The sequence below is a fragment of the Athene noctua genome, chromosome 6, assembly GCF_965140245.1.
Source record: "Athene noctua chromosome 6, bAthNoc1.hap1.1, whole genome shotgun sequence".
NCBI lineage: Eukaryota > Metazoa > Chordata > Aves > Strigiformes > Strigidae > Athene > Athene noctua.
Window position 1 is genome coordinate 48,638,528 of NC_134042.1, and position 19,617 is coordinate 48,658,144.

The 19,617-nt window shown below is 45.0% G+C and overlaps 1 protein-coding gene across 4 annotated transcripts in view; it reads right to left on the minus strand.

Annotated features, from left to right (window-relative positions):
• Positions 1 to 15,242, minus strand: part of FBXO34 (F-box protein 34) — a 40,692-nt gene extending 25,450 nt beyond the window's left edge. For 2 of the 4 annotated variants that reach the window (XM_074908915.1, XM_074908913.1), the window contains exons 1-2: positions 15,108 to 15,242; positions 1,307 to 1,385 (exon numbers count right to left, since the gene is read on the minus strand). The gene's annotated coding sequence lies outside the window, so the exon portion shown is untranslated. The remainder of the gene's footprint in view (positions 1 to 1,306; positions 1,386 to 15,107) is intronic. The other 2 variants (XM_074908917.1, XM_074908914.1) reach the window with 1 other exon arrangement.
• Between the last annotated feature and the right edge of the window lie 4,375 nt (positions 15,243 to 19,617).

Consider the following 19,617-nt stretch of genomic DNA (forward strand, 5'->3'; position numbering starts at 1 on the left):
CACCCTTTTATTTGTAGTTATTACTGCAAACTGCTTTTTTTTCCAGACAATGGTTGTGTTATTATAGGTACCTTCATGCCGTGCCAAAGCACATACACACAGCAATTCTGAACAATCAGCCTTGTTTTCATGGGAGCAAAGGTTGCAGCCAAATGAAATGGGTGGAGATCACATTAAACAATCTTGGAATCTGCTAATAGGATATAGGAAAATGTGACCATAATGCAGATGCAGAGTTCCCCTTTCACCTTCCAATGTTATGGATAAAATAAAAGCTTTGGAAAACCAATTAAACTGTTTGAACAACATCAAGCAAGTCAAAGTGTTCTCAGCATGCTTACAAGACCACTGAGAAGCTCTTTAAAATTAAAAGAAGTGCCCTTTCAAAGCTCTGAAACCAAAGAGCAAGTTTCCCCACCCCAGAACACCACCTGTTTAAAAGATATAGGATACCTGCAAGACGTCTGCTTATCCGTGGTAAAGAGAAGCTCACCACAACGACTGTTCCTGTATTAAAGACATGAATTCCCCTCCTCTGCCTAAGAGGGGAATTTTCATACCAAAGCACCTTGCTTGGTCAGCTGTAACCTGCATTCCCCTTGTTTGCTTTTGAGATGTGCATTAGTCAGCTTTCTCCTTCACAAATGTGATCGTGCCTCTGCATGATCATACACTGAAGTCATGTCCTTGAGTCTGTGACATCAGTCTGTTGCCACGGTAACGTACAGGGCAGTCCAAAATTCAGTATTATGGCATCACTGCGGGATCAGACAGCAGGGCAAGCCAACACCTGAGAGCTGGTTAATGCAGCACAAACAGCCAAGGCATTTCAATCTAATATTAAAGTGTAACTGCACTTTATCCTAATGTTCTTCATTAAACACAGCTAGAACGCTCTCGTCAAAAAAGACAATCCAGAAGGTCATTAAGTTGAAGACAAACAGGCAAGCCATCATGCGTCACTAAAAAAGAAGGTCAATATGTTTCCAAAGATGGCCACCAAGTACGAAGAAAGCTTAGTTCAGCTCTGAATAGAAACCACCATCTGTTCCTAAGGCAACACCAGACCTGCCTGAAGAGATTGTTCCCAGAGAAACAGGGATGGCCCCTTGGCACCCCAGATGAAGTGCTGGGTTGCACACAGCTTTCCTGGAAATCAGAGACCGGAGTGTCACAGCACTGTCACCCTTTTGGAAGGGAGAGCATTACATAACACATGGTTCTTCAATTTCGAGCTTAGAAGCAAAGATCAGTGCAACATTCACCCAACCTATAACAAAGCCATGTAGTGAAAAAAGGGTGGTACCTTCAAAGAGTTGTTATTCCATGTAGGGTTAGACATTACAGTTCTGTAGGTTCCTTGTACACTCATGAGAATGGCATTTCTGAAGAGCAAAAAGGGAAGGAAAAAGGAAATTAGTTACACGTTAACAGTGTCACAACTACCAACCAGCTCTTAAAACCCAAAAGATTCAGTTTGACCACTGCAAAGGGCACATGGGAACAACAATCAATGCATTGCTGACGTGTGGAGCACCACCAATTCAAGCAGGTCTTCAGGGCTGACTGACCGAGCCCACCCCAAAAAGACTCCAACAACTACAGTCGAAGGCAGCTGCTCCACCACAAGGAAAAGTCCCGCTGGGTGGCTGCGCAGAAGCTGCTTTGTCATCACAACAGCCCAGGCTGCAGGGACAGCAAAAAGGAGAGACCTCAAAGCTCTCCACAGCCATGCTGGCCCCCCCTTCTTTACCTGTTCCTCCATTCTCATCAAGCACACACCTTTAGGGGTCCAGGTGCAGATTCCCAGTTGCTGCTCTAACATCCAAATTCCTCAAGACCCTCGCGTGCCATCGCTTCTGCCCGTTCAGCTTCTGCGTGAACCCAGCCACTCCCTGTACACTTGACTAGTTTCAGTTCACCTCCTTCCGCTTTCTCTTATGAATCCACGCGTCTCCTATAACTCACTCAACACTTCTTCTGCAAAGCTGACCTCCATCCTTCCTATAACCTCAGACGCACCCACAATTTCTTAACAGTGCTATTAACAAGCTGCAGGCACAACAAGGAACATTTTATGTTTTCCACACAGATGCAACCCTCACCCTCTCCTAACCCCTCCACCCAGGTCCCTGGCTATAATTACCCCATCCCTCGTTATCTAATACCCAACACAAGCCTCAGGGCTGGGAACCATTGTTTATTTCTCTGCAATGCCACACACCCCAGTGGTGTTGTATAAATAAATTCCACAACCTGTTTGAGCCTGAGCTTGATTCAGACCTGAATTATACCAGTTTCTAAATGACTGCTGCAGATACCTTCACTTGCTCCCTTTCGCAACGCCTGCTTACGCAATCAGCCACCACAGGCAGCTCCAGCGCCAAACATCACGACAGCTAATTGCTTCTGTGGACCACAACTGCAGAGAAAACAAAATTTAAATCCCTCTGCTTTTAAATACAAATTGCAAATTACAAAGGGAAGAGACAGGCAAGAGGCACACTGCTCTCAGCATGAGGACACCTGAATGACAAGTTCCACGTGCCAGTGTCACCTCTCAGCCACCAAAGCATCCTGGCTTTGCCCCAGCCTCAGCTCTTAAACACCCAGCAGTTTTAAGCCTGAAGTACCATGGGGGCTGAGATTCTGGAGGCAACTTTAAGCCAAACAGATTTCAGAGCAAAATAAAGCCAGCAGGCTTCATCTCCATGGAGCTCCTGCAACATAACATAGGCTGAATAAGTTACTCAGGGCAGAGGTCTTTTTTATTAACTACCTAGTAAATTCAGATTAAAGTCGGACAGCTTTTTCCCCTCCCTCGCATAAAGATCAGATGCTATCCAGCCCCAAGGAATCAATCCAGCTTCTGCAATAAGGAAAACTTGCTCACAGCTACATGACACCACACACAACCTACAGGATTTCAGCCCTTCAGGTACTCATTAAACTTTTTCCCTAGAAAAAGTCTCCAGTACCGGATCATTTGCCTTCAATACATTTTCTACAGTCAAGACGGACTGTAACTGAGCGCTGGATATCGAAGCACACGAGTAGCTCCAGTGTACCCATCCCACCTCACGAAGACCTGTGGACACTCATCAACTACCCTCCCAGTCATGTGTGCCGATTCAAGCAACCATATGTTGCTTCAGAGGGGCAATCAAACCCCCAAGCCAGACACAGCAAAGAGAGGAAGGAAGTACTGAGGCACACTTCAACCATTAAGAGGTAAATAAAGGCCGAAGAAGAGCCCAAGGCTGGGTGGCTGTCGTGGAAGCCTGTTAACAAATTCAAGAGAAGCGGAGCGCAGGGAAGGCAACTTCACCATCCCAAATGGCCACGAGCCTCAACAACTTGCCCAGACCCAAGGGCAATTCCAAAATCTGGAGCACAGCGCTGAGAAGGCAAGCAGACCATTTTGAGATGTAGGATTAGCTTTTTTTTACTGGAGAAAGGGAACACAACCACACACAACCATTCAGCAACTAACAAAGCAGAACCCAAGCACTGTGGGTTTGAGACATCTGTGAGAGATACCATTTTATCAGCCAGCAGTCCGCCTCAGCACAAAAGATGCAAAGCTCTTGCTCTAAGCAACAGTGCTTGCCTTCCCCAGAAGCATATGGGTGGAGGAGCTCTGCCCACTCATAGGAAGGAGCTGTGCTTTGCAGACCCTTCCTCTGACCAGCTACATATTTTCACAGGAATAAAGTATTTTTCCCTCTATACGAATAAATACCTCCTTAAAAAAAGGTGATGCAGTTCATCTCATTAAAAGAACCCATATTGTTCTTATCAAAGCATGGATCCACTCCAGTGCACGATGCACAGGCTAGTTTGCAAAGCATGTTTGGGTCTTTCCGTCTGAAAGCCACTCTATAAATGCAAGACCCAACTAAGGGGCCTCAGACTCTTTAATTCTTTGAAATTCACCATCACTTCACCTGAAGTTATTCCAAGAGCTTAATGCTGCAATTGGATCCATACTGAATCGCTCTACATGATCAACCCCACTGGCCCAGTTACAACCAACACAACCAAGCCCAAACGCACAAAAACTATCAACATTTTAAAAGTGTATTGTATTTTCTTTCCCCAAGACATTTTACCTGTCAACAACTATCTGTCTTAGTGGGTTACCATCCTCCCATCACCCTGACTTGAGTTACTGTGCTTACAGCAAAAAGCAGCGAGAGCCAAGAGCACTCTGCCTGGAGTCCAAGCAGAGCCTGCAAGAACAGACCCCCTTTGGGGCAGTGACAGTTGAGATCGATTTAATGCAAAAACAAACTACTTTTCCATTCTAGTCAAAATCAGAGACAAAGAATTGCATGTGGCTCAGACTGCAGAGTCAGCTGTCTTTTTAGGAATAGATCAGATTTAACAGTTCTATGGCAGCCCAGAAAAAGTTAGCCTGACAAGAGTTTTAAATTTTGCCCAGTACTACGCTACACAAAATCCAGAGGCTTGTCTATGGTGCTCTCACAGCCTTAAGCCAGTACCTCACAATCATCATCTTTCAGAAACATCAGTTCCAAGAAGGCATAAATAAATCTAAATGCATGAATGCACTTTTATTCCATTTCAAAGAAAGACAAAAACCCTATCTGAAGCTCTGCCCAATAATTCTCTGCAGCATGATATGGGTTGCATATAACATCATTTCTACACTGGGGAACCAAAACTACACAAATCTGCTACAGCCTCGTCAATGTGACCACTCTCACCACAGGGACTCGTATGCTGAGGTGCGCTCAGGCTGGTTTACTCGATTATTCAGGGCCTAATGCAGACAGAGAAACTAACATGTATCACTACGGAAAGGAAATACAATCTAAATGTTTATTGGCTTACATCTAGACCCTTTGAGACACCTAATGTCAGATCTTCAACTGGCAAAGCACTTGGAAAACCTTCAGCTGAAGTTGCCAGTTAAGGGAATGCAGAATTTTAGGGTATTTTTGCTACATACACTGGGGACACGCCTCTAACGCACAAAGCCCCGAGAAGCATCATGACAACTGCAAAAACAACTCTGTCCTGGCTAACATTCATGTAACAAAATTACAGTTTCACTCCAGGGAAAAAGGAAAAAGCACTTAAGTTTTGTTTAAAGTGTTGTAACCCACGCCACTTATCTGCTATCAGAGCAGATTGCAGGGCTGCTCCAATGATTATTCAGTAATGAAGTAACTGAAATTGGAAGGTATGCAATTAGTCCCATCTCCTCCTCCTCTAAAAAGGAAAAAAAACAGCACAGACGGTATCACTTCTCCCTCTAGCTCTGCTACCCTCATCACTTAAAATACCTACAAAGCAAAGTAGGGCTGTCACTTACAAGCTGCTAACAAGCCTGGCTTGGCCCTGACTGGCAGCAAAGGTGATATTCTCAGCATCTCCCCAGAAGAAAGTTACTAGTTTACTTAATGGGATGTTTTCTCAAGTACCCACACAGGCATATATTAAGCTTAACAACATGCCTGCATTTAGCTTATTCCAGTAAAAGCACATCACTTTTCAGAGGAAAAAAAGCTCTGCTGTTCCTACTAGCTTTTAAGTTAAAGCATCTCTCACTAATCCTCCTGGGCACGACTGTGAATATATTAAACTCAGGACACAGGTATCACTTGCTGGCACTCTGTCTAGTTTTACTGACTTCAGCTTGAAAACACTGGCTCATTTTACCAGAGCAATTTGCACCCTACCTTCCCTTAAAGAGTTGCACTTTATGTTTGTAAAGTGATATATGCAGCTTCTTCCATAACTGTGGCCAATATATGGAAGACACAGAAAGGCCCCCAGACACCCCAAAGCCAAATGGCACCTCACAGTATATCCCTGCTTCCAAACTGCAATTCTGATAAAATATACATTGATGTTTATTCATGTGCAAAAGCTCACTCATCCTCCCCTCCACCCCAGCGATACCAGTTGGTCTAATTAAAGACATGCAGTCTCCCAACAGCCTCTGCCTTGCATATATACCCCAGCAAAGTTTCTGTGATCACTGACTTCTACATTTACTAAAAAAAAAAAATAAAATCTCTATGCTTCTGCAAATGGAAAGCAGCCTGACAAGACTCCTCCATCCTTAACTGCCTTTGTTCTGCCCAGACAACCACCTGAAAAAAAAAATTCCTCACTGGTATGCTGTGACCCAAGTAACACAAGGGAGGGCTGGGGGATGGAGGGGATTCCCTTAGCCCTATAAAAAGAGTTTCAAAAAACCCCCACAAATTTACAACCAATATTAATGCAACTGGCAACATCAATGAACTTGCTCTGTATAGCTCCACTACAGATGCAACAATTTTACACTCAAATTAAGTTCCTTGACTTTTTTCTGAGCTAAATTCTTCCCAACCTCTTAAAAATAAACGTTTTCCCAAAGACAACTGAGCTGTCCCCAAAAGACACTCTTGTGCCTTTGCTTCTTTGGATTCAGTCAGGCCAGGGCTGAAGCTGTGTAAACTTGACAAAATCCATACACAACCCTTCCTTCACTGGCTACATCTACAGATCCAAGAGAGGAAAAAGTGGGGGAAAAAAACCCACTTTTACAGTGAGAAGAGTATGCAGAATGCTGCAGAGGCATTTGCTACAAAGGTATGTGAACTCATACCATTTAGCCCACAGCGTAGAGCTGACACATCAGCGGACACCATTCTAACAATCCCATAAGCTGTTAAGGCCTAATAAAGCAATCATTAGGAAAACTGGTTTAGTCCCATGCACCATCCATGGAGAGAGCGTGACTCAAACTGCTCTGAGCTTCCATTTGCAGCACAGGCTGCAAAGCTGCATTAAAAAAGACAATTCCCAGTAACTTGTACCAAAGCCACGTCTCCAACTGCTTCTGCTGCGAGACCAATTCAAAGCACGTTATTATACATTTTAATATGACTGTATCTGCCATCCCACTGCATCTAAAAAAATCCATAAGCATTCTAAGAGAAACACAGGGTTTTTTATTTTTTTTAACACCATGGAAGATGGATTCGTTGCTATCAGTAATCCTCCCACAGCCCGAATTTCAGAAGTGATGGCAGATTTACTTAGATTTGAGTCGCATAAACAAGCGCTCTTTGCATCACTTCATTCATCTGTTTATTAAGATAAAGTTTACATCTTTAAAAAAAAAAAAAAGGTGAGTGCCATCCTTCTTTAGGACGAAAACAAACACAAAAAAGGCAAGAAAAGCCTGTCCCGCACTCAATGGCAAACTCTGGTGCCCAGATGGTTAAATTGAGGTCTAGAATCCCATCTCCAGAGGACAAGCTTTCCTTAAAGGATGGTTTTAGAGTTCATTTACCAAGTCTCTGACATTTGTCTCAAGCTACCATGCGTTGCATGCCCTGACAGTTCAGCAGTGGATTGCCCGGGGCACACACGTCTTGCACAGGGACATCTCTCCTCTCCCCAGGACACGTGCAGGTACTCAGGAAGGGGAATGAGTGAGAAAAGTCAAAGTCAGCAGCACAACACCGAAGCAAGAGCAGCCTAACAGCAGGAGAATAAGGGGTAGTTTTGCATATATGTTTACAGGGAGCTTCTCTCGACCTCAGGAGTCAGGACAGGAGGAAGCACAAAAGGTCTGAAGACATAAATACATTAAGACTGCAGTCCCAACACCAGAGTGGAGGCTTCACGATGGAAAAGATTTTTACACTTTGTAAATAAAGACTTCTGTGAGGCAAAGTTCAGAACAAAGACCTCAAAGAAGAGCTTTATAAATCAAAAGGGAACTGGGTTGCCTCTGGAAGCACATGAGCTGGTGAACCCAGTGTCCAAACTCTTTTTTAAAATATAGCCTCCAGTATGACACATTGCAGAAAGCCAAACCACAGGCACAAGCCAGGAGTTAGCCTTTGAAGTTTAGATATAACAGAAGAGTATTTCACCTACCTAGATGCAGAGGGATAGCTGCTGCCTTTGATGGTACAAGAAATTTTGGTCTTAAACTGCCCAAGGACTTCAAATTGCTTGCTGGGCTGCAGAGTGGTAACACTCAAGCCTACACATACACACAAACATAATTATGCCTGGTCTAGACTTAGGAGGGGAAAAAAAAGAAAAATCTTTTCAGTGATGCTAGCATGCAAAGAAAAGAATAGCATGTACAAAGAAATCTCCAGAGTGACTTATGAACAAGACTTTATGCTTGGCTTTCTGCCAATTAGAGAGGAATTAAAGAGCCTAGCAATATAACCCCCTTCATCCCAAGGAAGAAACCGCATTCTTAAGTGATCAACGGAGTAAGAAGGAGGAGGAAAGAGGGACAAAAACACGGGACTGCAGTTGCACATCGCAAAATAGGAAGTTTCTGATTGTACTGAGACAGAAAGCGGGCTAACAAAATAATGCAGAAAGAATAGTTTAGATTAGGTTAATCCGGTCTATTGCGTCCAAAAGAAAATTAGCCAGTAAATAACAGCATTCCAATAAAGCAGACAGTATTTTTTACTATAAAATTCCAATCGTTTTAATATTTTACAGATTATATGCCTCCACTGACTGCCGACCAGCAAAATTAGTAAAAGGAAGAGGTCACAAGTAAAGCAAACCAAGTGGAAAAAGCATTACTAAACACCTTGAGAAGCTGAAAATGTGTCAAACCCCAGCTTTTTAGTTAGAGAGAACATTTAGTAGCTATCAGCAATGATTATTTTATATCCAACATCTTTGGAAATTAATAATTCGTATCATGAGAGAGGCTTTTAGCAGAATCAGGACCAGACCTGACATGCCCCAGTTTCCCCAAGGTTACTCTGTAAAAACCATCTACACTTAAAATATTTCAAGGGCTCTTCTCAGGCTGCAGAAGAGTGACCAAAACCTAACTTTTAATTTTCTGGTTTAGCATTAGTTTTACAAGAATCTAATCTCAACAATTTGTTTGAATGACAGAAGGAATCTTGTGTAAGATTGCAGGTTGAAAGCTGCTGATATAAAGGCATTACAAGGAAATGAAAAAAACAAGTTACAGAAGCTCACTAAATCAAAGCTTGTAAAATACCAAAACCACAAAATGAACTAGAAGTAGTTTAGGAGTTGCTAGGGATGTTTAAAGTTAATAAAATGCTAAATTAAATGGCTGCCGCTTTGGTTTGCCAAAAAATTATGCAAATTTCAAAAGTTCATACATAGTAATTAGCACAGCAAAAAGCAGGTCCCAAATAAGTGATGAAGTTAGCCTCGCTCTTATTTTTCCAGCAGATGGAATTAGCTGCGTGTGAAGTTATTTTTTGCAATTGGAGATTAAACATATTATCCTGAATATCAATTCTGCAAGTACAGCACATTGGATACATGCATACATGATATCAGGAATATGCAAAAACCAGTCTGAATCCTCCTCTTCCATCATGCTAAACAGGACACTAAAGAGGCTGGGGGAGGGTTTACATATTTAAGACTTCATTTTTCAAACTGATCAACTATCAGGCGACAATTTAGCTGAAACAAGTTCTCTCAAAGTACATTAGTGTTAATAGTCCAAACAGGTTTTTCCAAAGAAAAATGTCTGCCTTGACTAAAAATACATCCTCTTGATGTGCTAATTGAGAGATCACAAAAAGTCATCCCAATTGCAAGTTCAAACAACGTGCTTAAACTGAAAGTCCCGTTTTTGCCCATTACTTCCCCAAAACCTGGCTTACAGGCATATCCATCCCATATCATGTATCACTTACTGACACACAAATCTGCCTTTTCCACTCCTATTACTGATCTACCACTTCATGCTTTAAAAGATACAGCCTTCTCATAAACCCTGCAATTCTCAAGCTACCTGCAGCAATGCACTGAGCAACGGCTGAACCTCGCATGTGCCCTTGACCAAAATCCTCCACCTGCGTTCCACATACGGAATTTAGTTTCTCTTAAGCACTCGAGCCAAGAGCTGCCCCAGTATAGCAAGTTAGTCTCAAAGACATTGAAAGACCCAGTAACTTTTCTCAGCTGTTTGTCTGCCCTAACTATGGTATTTATACCATGCTTATAAAGGCATGATACATAAAGATATAAGTCAGTGCATGCACCCAGTTCAGGGGGCACCCACCTCGGAGCATCCAACCTCCTACTGTGAGCATCAGCAGATGTGAGTCCTGAGAAGGTGCAGGGAAGTCAACCAGAACCACAGTTACTGCACTGATCATGAAGAGAGAGGATAGGTTTCTTCTTGTGCAGTAAAGGCACCAGCTTCCAAACACAAAACTGCTGAAAGAAGTGAAAACAAGACACAAGTCTTGCTACACAAACATTGCTTTATAGCTCCAAGTAGCCCAGAAAAGGTTCCCAGAACCTATGTGTGCTACAAAAAGCACCCAAAAACTACAGAATCAAAAGGAACACAGCAAGAGGAAAGTAAAGTTTAACTCTAATTTAAAAGTCAAGTAACACATTGGATTGAATACTATTAACCAAAGTTGTGGAAATTAAAAGTAGATGTACTGAAAGCAGTAGAAACCCTGCCCGAAACAAAATGAGAATTCTCATACAAAAATACTTCTGTGGCCAAATGAAATACTGACTTTAAGTAAGAAAGCAAGCACTTACACCTATCGTGCCCCCCCCCCTTCTCAACTAGGGAGTCTCATTTATCTCAAAGCAATCAAAAGAAAACACTTCAATTTTTAAAGCGAGAAAAGCTGCAGAAATGAAAACCCTGTCTGGCACGAACAAATAATATTTGAGAAATCAAAAGAAGATTCTCCAAGTTAGAGGAAGGATGAAAACAGTTCTGAATAATTTACTTTGCATAGCCCAGTTCCTGCCAAAACATTTCTGTAAACCCCATGGTAGTTCAGATAATTTCCATTCTTAAACAAAAAAAAGCTAGATTGAACATTAGCAACATTAATTGTGTGATATGACCTGAATGATGCAAGAACAAGTAGTTAAGTGAACCACAACATCTGCTGAATTTTTAATCACTAGTTGTTTTGCTGCAAGGCAGAACAGCATTGTATATTAGGTTCCAAGCACTGTATGGAATGGCACATTAGGACAGCAAGGTTTGAACTGGCAGAAATTCAGCCTCCGTGCTACCTAAATGCCACTACTTTGCTATGAACTGTAGACATAGCAGCTTCTAAAGCAGGGTTTTTTTTTAAATCACATGGAAAAGAGCACCATTTTCTGCACCCCAAGCTACCAGTCAGCCATTTTTGAATACTATATTTACTTTTTAAAAGCTGACATTTTCTTATCAACCATTTACACGTCCTTCTGTAGTGCATTTTTACTCTCAAAACAGCATTAAGTAGTCACGTGGCCACCCAGCAGCATCTCACCACAAAAGATATAGTTGAACCTCCGACGTGTAGGAAGGTGATCTATGTAAACGTTCATATTACCTCTGTACTGCAACAGGAGGTGCAATTGCAACATGTTTAAGTACACCTGAGCTCTATTTAATCCCTCTGCCTCTGATACCCATCGCAAAGACGCTGCAGACTCCCAGGTTATACCAGGAACCGGCTGCCCAAGTGAGTATCCTTGATGCGAGTTGCACAAGCCCACCCTATACCTGTATCAGCCAGTCCTGCTGTGATTTCTCTCCATCTGATACCCAAAATAACTAGATTAAAACCAACCACAATGCTGGCAGTGGTAAATACATCTCCAGTTACACTTTAGGTATAAATCTGCAACAGCAGGATTAGCAAATGATACAGCAGATATTCCCCTTTCAAACAACACAAAACAGGGTGGTTATTTGGGGAATAAACACTAATTCCACAACTACACATGCATATTTCAAATACAAATCCCACAACTACAGCCAGAATCTGCACTATGGGCATCTATCCTGATTTGTATTTCAGGAGTGAAAATAAAAACATTAAAAAAAGGGACAACATTCATACATTAAAAGAAGTCTGTTGTACTGACTTTAATGGATTCTAACTTTAATAAGCTAATAGAATCAAAACAGCTTAGAAAACAAAACTAGTAAAATATGGTACAAATAAAGACTGAGCAGCCACACATACCAAAACCAGCATTCCTGTGCCCTCCTTACTGCAGAGTTACAAAGCTGGGAAGTTGATCTCTAACCAGCAACTTTCACTAAACTAACATCGCCTTCAAAAGCTTAAATGTATGAAACATCTAGTAATAGATCTGATGACCAAATATGCCACAAGAGTCAAAAAAAGCAGCAGACAGGGACAAGAGAGATGCATGCTTCCAAGGCTACATTATCTTTAATCATAGGCTTAGGACTAGTCCTATGTTTTCCTTAGAGACTCAACTACCGGGTATGAGAAAAGCTGCTATCTTCTCTGAAGCCAGGTATCAAACCTGCAACGACAATACTGAAATATGCCAATTTTGTTGGTAATAAAGCAACTGCCATTTGAGGATTATACCAAATTGCTCGTTTTGTTACCCTACAGGGCAGCGAGAAGTGAAAATAACACGTTCTAACAAATGCGTCGATACCTGGAACCTCAGGGACAGTTAGTACCTAGGTAGTACCGTGTGTCTACTACACAGTATTCAACTTCATAGCACCAGGAATTGATCTTGGCACCTCTGTACCCCAAAACCGAAGCCCCTCCTGGCACAGGAACCACAGGCAGGTCTCTATGAACACAAGCTCTTGCTGCCGTTCAAGCCAGGGAAGAGTTCATCAGCACCGCAGTACACGACTGCAGCACGAACTTCCAATTTTAAGGGACACTGAAAGATGTTTTATATGCCTGTAAGAAAATGAGTTGCAGCTTAGCGCTTGACAAGTCACTCAGACTTCTTCACGATCCTTATCTAAATGGAGAAAGATTTTAAAGAGCATTTAGTGCAAGTGAAACATACACAGCTTCCTCCTCAACCTCTGCTCATTCTCCAATTAAATATGAAAGAGACAACTTAGTCATACGGAGCGTGCAAGATGATTTTAAAACACTGGTATTAAATCAAATCCCACAACTTTTCACACCTATTAAAATGAAACTTTGTCATCAGAAGGGGAGATTTTGATAAGCACAGTGCAATTAACAGACACCGTCTTTGTTACCAGGCTGCTCAAGATGAAGCCCAGGCTCCTTGACATTCCATTTCTTTCCCTCAAAGGCTCTGTGCTACAGCAAATTTATGGTTTTTTAGCATGTAAGAGGAGAATTGGGCACGTTACCTTCAAAACCAGTCAATAAGGCTCTTTCAGTCAGGCCCAGGGAAGGCGGGTGGCTGCTGGAAAGCAATACAAGGCGCTCCCTTCCCCCTCCCCTCAGGACCCAAAACCGCTGCATTCAAAACACTCCCATCCCCTGCAGCAAGGGATTAGCCATTTATTAAAAAGGAATCAAAACACTGTAAAAGGCTTCCAGTTAAGATTTCAAGGGGGAGAAAAAAAAAACCAAAAAAACACAAACCACACAACCACCCCGCAACGCTGGTGCAACTGGAATTGCATTAGGAATTTTTCTGGGCACTGAAGAACAAGTAGCTCAAACGTAAGCAGGATGTCATTTGTCCGGACCATGCTGATCAAATGGTTCAAAAGGAGAACAGAACTAGATTATTTTTTTTTAGTCAGTCATTTTGCTGTCTCCACGCTAAGCAGTAGCAACATTAACTCCCCACAGGCATTCACGGGTTTAGACTTTGGACTTGCAAAACAACTGCCCATCTCCACGCTTTTTTTTTTTTTTTTTTGGCTCTTCTCTAGGGGTGACAGACAATTATAATGGCCAATTATGTAAAACCTTTCATCCGAGAAAACACGAAGCACTATGCAAACACTCATTAAGACTCACGACTCGAGCCTACGCCGGGCGCTTAGCTGGTTCAAAGCTAGCTTGGATATCTCGAGCTACCAAAACTGGATAGTGAGAGCTATGGCATAGCCGAGATAGCATGCAGCACAGCAGGGTTAACCACTTGAGTATTTACACAGCTTCGCAGGCGGGTTTTACAGCCCGCAACAAACCCCGAGCTGCTGTGGTTGGGCTTTACAGCCCCATCCAACCCGGTTATTTAAAAGCAGAGCAGAGAGACGAAGGCTGCTGTTGGGCGTTGTACGAAGCACCTCGCAGTACGAGCGTTAGACCCACTTGTCCGGCTGATACAGGGAGATTTTTTTTTCCAACTGGAAGCCACGCAGCGCAAGTCACTAACTTCAGCTTACTAAAGAAATGAAAAGCGACGCTTATTGTTTCAACTAAGGCCTTGGAGGAAGTAATTTTGAGAAGAAATCACTTCCACCGCCAATTGTACTTTTAACCTTTCCTTAGATTCTTACACCGTCCCCACGTGAACGCGTTATCAGAAGCGTTATCTACAATATCTAAGAGGGAATAACGCTTTCTTTTCGGATCACTCTTTATGTTTACTGAGCTTCACAATCCGTCCCTCTGAAAGGCATGGACTAAGCCGTGCAGAAAAACACGATCAGGAAGCGACAGTACTCAGAAGATCAAAATTCGGGGAAAAATACGTGGATATTTTAAAGAAAAACCCCTATGTGCTTGCCCATAGGCCCACGAAGAGACCTCAAAAGTCAGGGGGATTAGGACGCCCCCCGCCCCTCAGCCACGCGTGGGCCGATCGCGTTATGCAACCGCCGGGGCGGAGAGATGCTCCGCGACCCGCACGCCTGACCTCGGCCGTTGGGGGGGGCCGGGACCCGGCACCCACGGAGCGGTCCTGCCCCCCCGCCTCCCTCCCCACCGCGGGCTCACGCTGTCAGGCCCGCCGGGAGGCGGGAAGGCCACGGGAGCGCTGCCAGGGGAGCGGGTACAACGGGGAAAGGGCGATAACCCCCCACGCCGGGGCCGCCTCTGACCCCCACGGGAGAAGGGTGCCGGCGCTTGAGGGGAAACACCGGCAATAAAATCAAATAAACCCGAGAAGCGGCGGCCGGCGGCGGGGAGGCGCCGCACCGGGGGAGCGCGGAGGCCCGGGGCCCGGCGCCGCGCAGCCCCGTCCGGCGGGCGGCCAACGGCCCCTCGGCGGCCCCCGGAGCCGCCATGGCCGGCCGGAGAGCGGGCGGTGGGTGCGGGGCCTGCTCGCCGCCCACCTGCCCGCCGCGGCGCCGAACCGAGCGGCCGCCGACCACCCCCCCTCACCTCCCGGCCCCGGCCCCACCGCGAGAAGCCTACCCGGAGCGGGGCCGGCCGCGCTCCCGCGGGGCGGAGGGGCAGTCCCGGCGGCGGCGGGGAGCTCCGCGGGGCCGCCAGGCTGGGCTCGGCGCGGCGCGGCCGGATCCCGCCTCCCGCACCCCCCTCCCGCACTCCGCTCCCAGCCGCGGCGGCGGGAGGGGCCGCGCCGGCAGCGCCAATCCGCGCCCGGGGCGGGGCGGGGCGGGACGGGCCCGGGCCCGCCGGGGAGGGCCGCGGTACCGCCGGCCGCCCCCGCGCCGTGCCAGGCACCGGCCGCCCCGGGGGGGCGCCGCCGAGCGCAGGGGCTCGGGGGCCCGACCGGGGGGCTCTCGGGTCTCCGCAGGGCTCGGAGTTCTCCTCGCGGTCCCCAGGCCCTGCCCGGGCCCGGAGCCCTCCGCAGGGCCTCGGCCGTCTCCTCGGAGCGGGGCCAGGCCCGTGGGGTCCCCGCCGGCAGGTTCGAGGCCGGGGCGGTTTAAGGGCAGAGCCCGGTGCTGGGGACCGGCAGGGTCGAGGCCTCCCCGTGGTCCCCAGCGCAGCCTTGCTGGCTCCGGGCTTGGACCTTAGAGCCGGTGGCCGTGAGGTTTAGTGACCAGCGTGGCACTGGAAGTGCGGGTGCCAGCTCCCAATTTAATACAGTGATCACAGGCTGAAAATTTATACACTCCTCTGCAGGAGGTCAAATAAACTCCATTTGATAGACCTTCTGGCTTTAAAATCTACTTAACTTCTGACTGCAGGGCCAAAAGAGCTGCTGGGAGGTTACTGGGAGTGGGAAGGGGTAGCCCTTCAGGGCACTGGAACCCCACCAGCGCAGTTGCCAGCCTTGACAACGTTGCAGCAACGTTGCCTCCCCGGCACGATCATTAAATACCCTTTGCTGTCATCTGTGTAGATGCTGCCCTCGACAGAGGAAATCATGAGTTCCTGGTGTAGATGTATCCTAGGAGGCACAGCCGTACAGGCCCTGGGCAGCGGTTTGTCAGGCAAGCATCACCCCAGACATCGTCTCTGGGCTGTCCTGGCGAAGCCCTCAGCCTGCCCAGAGAGAAAGACAGGCACCGGAGAAATCCTCCAAACCCAAAAGTATTCAGAACGAGAGGGAAACGCAAAGGGAAGGCGTTAGGAAAAGGGGAATTAAGCGCTGGCACCAGATGGTAGCTTGAGCCTAAGGGGTTCCTGCAAGAAGGAGCCTTCCCCCTCCCCAAAAGAAGATTTTCAGGAGTTTGTTTCTGCTTAGAGGGAAGCAGGGGGGGGGAATGCAGGTCCCTGTGGGGGAGCACAGATGACCCAGAGTGAGAGCAGGGCTAGCAAACCAAAAATCCCTGGTTTCCCTGACCTACAGGAGGGAGCAGCAAAGACAGTACTTACTCTGTGTAATGCAATACTCTGAGAAGATCCTTGAAACCGTTCTCAAGCTAAAAAGCAGTTTAAGTGTGTCAGCACAGCACTGCGCTGCAGCAGTCCTGTCGAGGGGCAGAGCTAATTAACCAAGGCACAGGACCACATTCACATGGCATCTCAGATGGCCGAGATGAATCTCCCAAATTCTCCGGAGTCTTGGTTGGCTACAGCCGCTATATACAAAGACAAAGCGAGGACTGGAGGGAAGACACAGGTAAAATGAGTTGCTGAAGGTCAAATATTGGATCAGTGACAGGACGGAAAACAGAACCTACAGTTCCTCATCCCTCCAGTACTTTCTCCTCTGGGCCGTAACAAAACCTCAGAACAACGGGATTTAGCTGCTGCTGACACAGAAGCTTCATGTGTTCCAGGGGAAAATTCTGTATTTTGGTGTAGGACCACAGTGATTTGGTTGTGCACGTGAAAAAAAAAAACAAAAGCTATTTACTAGCATGGTACCATTACTGCCATGGTCCAGTGACATACACTGACACACGCCGGATGACTTAGAGGGGAGTGAAATATGTGCCCTGTCATATTAGAAAAAGGCCCCACAACGGTACAGACCCAATCTTTTGTTTTAAGTCGATAAAGACAGCTAAATGCCATTTGCTGCTAAGTGACTTCTAATGATTAAATAACCTTTCTTCCCTCGCCCCCCCAGGGCATTTAGTGATAATATAAGAAAGATTTTGCACATTGTTTAGCTTACATGGCCATCTGGCACTTTTGCATTTCAGTAGCCTTGAACATTAAAAAAAACAATAGATAAAGAAAACCAGTCCTATCTTATCAGAGACCTGGAGAAATTTAACTCTGTCAGAGTACACAGGATTAACCAAGTCGTTATAGCTCTTTTATTGTTTCCATCTTAATTAACGGTCATATTCCTCAAAGCTTTCCATTGTTGTACTCTCTAAACCAGGCTGTTCCTTATCACCTTTGTATTTGCTTCACTTGTGAAACACTTAACTCCAGCAGTTGCCATATTCATTACAAAATATTTCTGCTTCTGGGCAATGGAGACAAAAAGGAGTCTCAGGCTGAGAAAAAATACAGGTTTTAACCCACCCACCCCCTCAAAATAAAAAATTACTAGAAGTCTTGTCTAAGCTAAGGAAAAGGATGACCTTTTCAAATGAAAACACAATGGTCTTGTCTTAACTCAATTAGAAACCTACTTAACGCTGCTGAATCATCTGATACCACTGGACTAAGTGATTTCTTCATCTGCTTTTGCTAAAAGGCATAAAAGTACAATTCACCCAAAGTAACCCTCTCCAGAGACCCTGGAAACAACAAAAACTTTGGTCTCAACTCAGCAGTGGCTTATGGTTGAATCCAGCATTTGTTCTTGGGTTAATTTCTGCTCCCTTCTTCCCCATAGAAGAAAACCAAGGTGGTTTGAGTCTGTTTGGAAAGAAATATAATTTCCTTAAGAATACGGCTCTGGGCCTTGGAGGATGAAACCAGCTGCAGGATGTTTTCACCTGTAGTGCTAGAGCAGGTTTTGGACTGAAATCTGTTAATAGCACAGAACATTCGGTCTAATCGCACCGTAAATAACAGAGGATGTAAAGATATGCTGAGATAAAAACTACCCAAGCTTTGTTTCCAACTGTACTTTGCATTATAAGATTGCTAGTTTGCATTTTAGGCTACCTCCAGTGAAAGCTGGGAGCTTATAGATGTGTTACATCATCTTGCTGTTAGGTATCAGGCTGCCAGGGTGCAATAGAATATCCAGAGTCGGGTACCTTGCTTCTATTTATAGCCCTGAGAATGTTAGACACTTCCCAAGGGCGAGTGGAAACTCCCACCTGCCAAGCAGAGACCTGGTTGCAGGAAACATCAAACAAGGGGTGTATGAGACTTGCTTTGCATAGCCAGCTTGAGGTGTTACCATTGGCTCCGGATCCTGGGCCCACACATCTGGCGTTTAGGACTCTATAAGGGCTCTCTGAAGGAACAGAGCATGGTTACCAATTTCTTTTTAACACCGTGGGCTGTCAGGGTTGTGCTTGATGTCATTTGTTGTATGTGCTAATCTAGGGGGTAGAGCAAATACCCAGAAAAGGGAAGATGCTCTCCAAGCTCATACTGGTGAGAGTCCAAATATCCATCTCTCGTACCTGCTCGGGCCATACCCTCCTCCCAGTGTGCAGACTGAGGCACGGGGCGGTTGTGGGGGGCTGTCTCACACTCCTGTTAAAAACGTGCTGCTGTGCAAAGTGAAAGCCCAAAAACAGAGCGAGAAAATGCAGCAGAAGGCTTAACTGTCTTTCCTAGTTGTTGTAAGACAGGAATTTAGCTTGAATTTTCTGCTCCCAGAATTTGTTCTGGTTTTTAAACAAACTAGTGACCACTTCAGATGAAAAGCATAAGCAGAAGTGGGAATAACAGCCAATGTACCAATAACAGTTTTGCTGCACAATACTTAAGAGATTATCAATTAAGTTTGGCAGGAAGACTACTCTGTGCCCTCTGAAGCATCATGCTGTGCTACACAGACAGTAGTTTGCCAACAGAGGCTTTTCTTTGACTCCATGCAAGTGGCAAGTATGTCTTGCTGTGGGCTATAGCTCTAGAACTCCATTTGCTTGAACTTTCACGAAAAATAGATTCAGAAATTGTAATTATTTCAGGGCTAAATTTGGAAATAGGTTTCCCTACATGCTCCATACTTCAGTAAGGTGCATTTATGCAAGGCTGGGAAGAATTACCCTCACAAATAACAATATCCCATGCAAACAAATTAAGAGTAGAAAGAGCAAGTTAGCAGATTTCCCCTAATGATCTCCTCGGTATAAAATGTATCCGATAATGACAGTTATATTGTCAAGAAATAGGTAAATTCAAACTGGTTCTCAAAGCTTCAGTGGCTAAAATGTCAGCATATTACCATAAAACCATCAGGACTGTATGAGAATGGCAGGTTTAACCTTTCACGCATGTATCTCTACAGGATAGTGTATTTTATATTCATATATATAAATTTTATATATTCATATTGCTTATCTCTATTAAATGGTAATATGTTTATTCCTCTTAACACAATAAAATCAGCAGAAATCAGGAATTTGGTTGAAAAACACTCGATTACCAT